At 31.2% G+C, this 5,683-nt stretch overlaps 1 pseudogene; it reads right to left on the reverse strand.

Annotated features, from left to right (window-relative positions):
- Positions 1 to 3,710: 3,710 nt before the first annotated feature.
- Positions 3,711 to 3,827, reverse strand: LOC112471566 (annotated as a pseudogene).
- Positions 3,828 to 5,683: the final 1,856 nt, after the last annotated feature.

Here is a 5,683-nt window from a genome sequence, read left to right on the forward strand (position 1 = left end):
AATGTGTGAAGCCATTTCTACATTTGAAAATTTTACTCACAAAACAAATGGGCAGCATTTTAAACTGTTTAAAGCTTTCTGTATTACATAAGACTTTAATGTCTCTTTCAAATGTCTTTAAAACTATTATAAGTACATTAATAATGCATCTATATGTTAGTCCTATAATTAGGGATATAACTGAAAATGGGATTGTACTCTGAAAGTGTTTAAGGCTTTTAGGAACTTCTTTTCTTTACATTTTACTTCAAGTTAAAGTTTTAGTAAATTTGTATTAGTTTATACCCTTTGCTCTGCCTATGTTAATCCTTTTACTTAATAGATGATCTAAATTTGATTGGTTTCATAACTCAGCATGCACTGTGAGCATGGCAGCTTATATTATTTCTATTCTGAGTTTAAAATATAAAGTGACAAATGGGCTATATTTACCAATATTGCTACCGCCAAGAATTTGTAAATCTAAGTCTAATATTGAGCCCTGCAAGTGCTTTGTTCCTTAGTAAACTTTCCTTCCTATGTGTACAAGAGATAGAAGACAAATGGAATTATTTGTTCAGTGCCCATAGGAGGAAATTAAATATTTATTCAAAGCATGTTTTTATACATTGATAACAAATCCAATGTACAAGTGCTTTGGTTAATGAATATTAGCATTTCGTATTGTAAGATGTGTAGATTACTTATAGCTTGAAGGCAATTTTAGATATAGCTTTGTGGACAAAGAAGTGGCATTTGTTCCAGCATTGAAGATTTTAAAACATTTCTGGGACAGAAGTGCAAAACTTGTATTCTTGCTCTAGCACTGACATTTTTTGTCCAAGTGACCTTGGATAAGTCACTCAAAGTCTTTGAACTCAATTTCTTCATTTTGAAATTATGAGATTAAAATGATAAATGAAATATTAATATATAACACATCTTGACATTGTAGAATACAAGGAAAAACATATACTACCTATAATATGTTATTATTATGTTTAAGATGGAACATAAACAATATTGACTAAATAGTTTTGCTTGTAAATTCTTCCGTGACTTTAGTAGTATGTATTTTCCCTCCCTTATTTAACTTTACATTCTACTTATGTATATATAACAATATACTTTTTAGACATCTTTGAATTATTTTTAATTGTTTAGGTGAAAGATTACATATACATTAATATTGTAAGAGCTTTGGGAAAGAGGAGATCTTTTATTTTATCATCATTATCATCATTATTTACTCCTGAATTTTGTAAAAACATTATCAAGACCTTTGAAACAAATGTAATTTAAGTCTTGCCTCTACCATTTTATGACCATATGACTTTAAGTGAGTTACTTCTTAATTCTTTGTGTTCCATTTATTATTTTATAAAACAGGGGTGGTACTGACCTTTTGGGGGGCATGCAAGGGTGAGATGAGAAAAAGCTGCCTTGTCAATTCTCTTCAGAGTACCCTGAACTTAATGAGTCTACTTTCCATTACACATATTTTGTAAGTTTCTTTTGAGTTCAGATAATAAATGAGAAGTTATACAAAAAGATGTTTGCAATAAGTTATGCAAAAGGATGTCTAGCAATAAACCAGCTAGAAGACCAAAAACTTTCTAATTTATTAACCTGCTTATTTCAAGAAATATGGACATAAATATAAATTAAAAAGTAGATATTTCTTTTTTTTAAAGATTTTTTTTTTCTGGAAAAAAAATTTGCTGACTACTTAGTCTTTTTGTTAATTCACTTTAAAATTTGGCATTCAAACTCATGTCAATAAAATATTAGGAGGATTCAATCTCAGAGTAGATTTATAAAAAAAATATCTTTAAACATGCTGTTTTCACTTAGAGAAGCTATAACTCTGTTTTCCATGGTTCAAAGTTTTATTAAATGTTATAATGAGGGTTTCAAAAAATGGACTCTCTGGCTAAAATACTCTAAGTAGAACGAATTCTGTAATAGATGTATAAAACTGGAGGCAGCTCAACTCTGTCTGGGATCCTTGGCAGCCTGTGGGATTTTTAATAGGCTCTCTACACTTACATGTGCACATCATTTAACTAAATCCCAAATGCAAATGTAGTTTTATTTCTCATAATTTATTAATATTAATTTTGTTCTGTTTAACTAATTATACACATTCTGTTAGCAGAATTATTCAGGTGAGGGGTTAGTTCTTGAAAAATATAAAGTGTAGAATCCACCATGTTATGTAAAGTGTAATTGGCTTTTGTCTTAGCTTGGGCTGCCATAACAAAATACCACAGACTACCTTAAAAAAAAAGAAATTTATTTTCTCAGTGTTCTAGAGGCCAGAAAATCCAAGATTAAGGTGCCAATTTGGTCCTTGGTGAAAATTCTCTTCCTGGCTTGCAGAGATTTACTTTCTTACTGTGCCTTTAAGTGGCAGAGAGAAAGAGAGATCTGGTATCTTTTCCTCTTTTTATAAGGCAGAAACCCTTTTGGATTAGAGCCCCACTCTTATGACCTCATTTAACCTTTATCGCCTCCTCTCCATATACAGTCCAGTCACACCAGAGATTAGTGCCTCAGTATATGAATTTGGGGTGAGAGAAAACAAATATTCAGTACATAACAAATTTCAAGAATTCTTATGATTCTTCACACTGGTTAAGTGTGTCAGCAGATATATGTGTGTTTTCATTTGAACACATTTGGTTTTATATTTGATCAATTATTTATTTAGCACTAATTATCCAGGCTCTATCTTAGATGTGAGAGGATAGAAATGGAGAAATAACCTCCATCTCTATGAACTCCTGGACAACATTGCTCTGCAAGGTAGAAATGTGATTGGTTCTATGGAAACACAAATTGACATACACACTATATATTGAGCAGAGTGGTCTTAAACAGCTGAAGAGAGTGGAGAAGAAGTGGCAGGGAGAGAAAATAGCATTCGCAGAGAAATAGAGAGTGATGGTACAATGGGAAAAATGTAATTTGTTATGAGTGTGAAAGAATGATAAAAAATATTGTTGATAAAATAGTGCAGGACCATTTGATCAGATGAGTTATCTGCCAAGTTTTGGCATTTTTTGATTTTAAGACCAACTGTGGTAAACCATTTATCTTGGAATCTAGCAATAAGTGCTCCCAAATAAAAGAATTGTACTAATGTTATTTTAAATGATCATTCATTTAAAAATTACCATTATAATAATTGAAAAATGATGAGGTGTAGTGTGTCTGACTTTTCAGTCAAGTGTAAAATTGTTAATTAACTAACCATCACAATTTTTTGGTGTTAAGGACTTAGGAAGATGGAGACTAAGCTGGGTAAAAGGACAATTTTATTATTTCTGAGAAAATCTGAAATTTATTGAGCTGTTTTTAAGTGTAAGACACTGTGTTCAACGAACTACATATATTACCTCATTCCAGGCTTGCCATAACTCTGTAAGAAAGATAGTTATCTCCATTTTACAGATTCAAGAATTTAACCAAGTTCCCTCAGCTAATAAATGGGATTCCAGTCATATTTATCTGCCTTTAAAGTCCACTCGCTTTCTATTACTCTACCCTTCTCCTCTTGAGAAAGAAACTTAGGTTATATTAACTTGCATTATATAATTGATTGAGAATTTTAGCTTAGTAGTCCTCAGAGGAGAGACTTATGTGGCACCACTCTGGAATATTAGAAGAGTGTTAGTGGAAAGAGAAATGGTAAAAGGACATTATCTTTTTATTTTTTTTTTTATTTATGACTACAGCACCTGGTCTTCCTAGGTGGTCTCCCATCCAAGTACTAATCAGGCCCAACCCTGCTTAAGCTTCTGAGATCAGGCATCGGGCTCGTTCAGGGTGGCATGGCCATAGACCATGGGCTGTGGTTCTACTGGGGAGTGAACCAGGACCTTCTGCATGTAAAGCAGACATCCTAACTGCTACACCATGGAACCACATCCAGGATATGATCTTAATTGTAATGTTTCCTTCAGCCTCTTGTATGAAAACAAATGACAATGAACCATTAATCGTTCTTTCTTGCTATTATACTGTGATTTCTGTTTAGGTTAACTAAAAAGAATTAATTTTCTCCCTAACATTATAGCTTTTAATCATTTTAAATGTAAGATATTTTACTCTAAAGCAATATGTTATTATCATTGTGAATGTTATCTTTTATTTAAAAAGGTACATTAATATGATTAATATTTACAGTGTATACTATTTGTGAAAATTATATAAAAATTAAAACTTTACTGAAAATATATAAACATCTTTCAGCATTCTTGTATGTTTTAGAATATCTGCAATCTTTTAGGCTAGTGTTTGGGGACTGTGGTAGACACACACTCAGGTGACTCCCAAAAAAGTCGCACCTTTGTATAATCCCCTCATTTTAAGTATAAGTGGAACATGTGACTTGTTTTCTAACGAATCAGTTTCTACCCATTAAGTCTTTTATCATATCATTCCATTATAAAGCTTTTCTCAGGACTTCATTTCATCTGGTTTTGTTTGTTTGTTTGCCTGCCTGAAAGTAATTTCCATGAGGGAAGAGAATTTTGTTATACATAATTTTGTATATCCTGCCTCTACAGCAGTGCTTAGAATGTTGTTGGTGCTCATTAAGTTTTTGCTGAATGAATTATTAATTTGCATATTATTTATTTGTTTTGCTTTTCTGTCTAAATTTAATAGAATTCTTAATAGAATACTCCATGAGAGCAAGGTAATTACCATCTGTCTTTTTCACTTCTATGTTAAATATATCTAGAAAGTATTTAGCACATAATAAAAGACAAATAAAATGTATTCAATAAATACTACTAAATAATAATATTTATGTAATACTTTATATATTACTATATTAAAACATACAAATTTGACAATATATTTAGATAAAGAACTATTTTATATAATCTGACTATACAAAGTTCATTTCTATCTGATTTATTTCTCACAGTAACTCAATAGGTAAGTATTATTGCTGTTAAGAGAAAACTATAGACTTTAAGATCTTTGGTCAATGAAAGAGTAGACTTGAGAGCAATTAAGCTTGAGAAATAAAGTCTTGATAAATGAAGAAAGATATGGTTACTTCCTTTTTCTTTGTAGTGTCAAGAATATCCTGGACTAATCTTTCATTATCATAGCCTTGAAATGACACTTGCATCTTCTCATTATGTGTGGCCATAACTGTACAAGCCCAAATTTCTACTCTTCAGTTAATGACACACCATATCCATCTACTTTCTTAGTTTAAATCCCTGGAATCCATTATTGATTTCTCTTGTTCCCTCATTCCTCCCATTCATTCTATTAGTTAGTACCTGAAGCTCTATCTTTATGTTCAGCATCTCCTCTGTTACCACTTAGTTCAATTCATCATTAACTTTCATCCGTACACCTCTGATATCTCCCTAACTAATTTCCCTATTCCATACATTCTCATTCACTATTCAATCAACTGCTAAAGTTATGTTTTAAACATGTAATTAAGATCATATTACTCCATTTTTAAACATAAACTAATAGAGTCCCATTCTTAAAACAAAATTGTAGTCTCTCCCATCTTAGGCTATGACTATTTAGATGAGCTGTTAAACTAGCTTTTAAATCTCCAGTTGTATGACTTTTTTTCACATACAATTGGCTATATTTACATTTGTTTTTTTTTTTTTTTTTTTCTATTTCTTTAATGTGACTAGTTCTTTCTTCCTCCAGTTTT

Source organism: Pteropus alecto, unplaced genomic scaffold (genome assembly GCF_000325575.1).
Source record: "Pteropus alecto unplaced genomic scaffold, ASM32557v1 scaffold57, whole genome shotgun sequence".
NCBI lineage: Eukaryota > Metazoa > Chordata > Mammalia > Chiroptera > Pteropodidae > Pteropus > Pteropus alecto.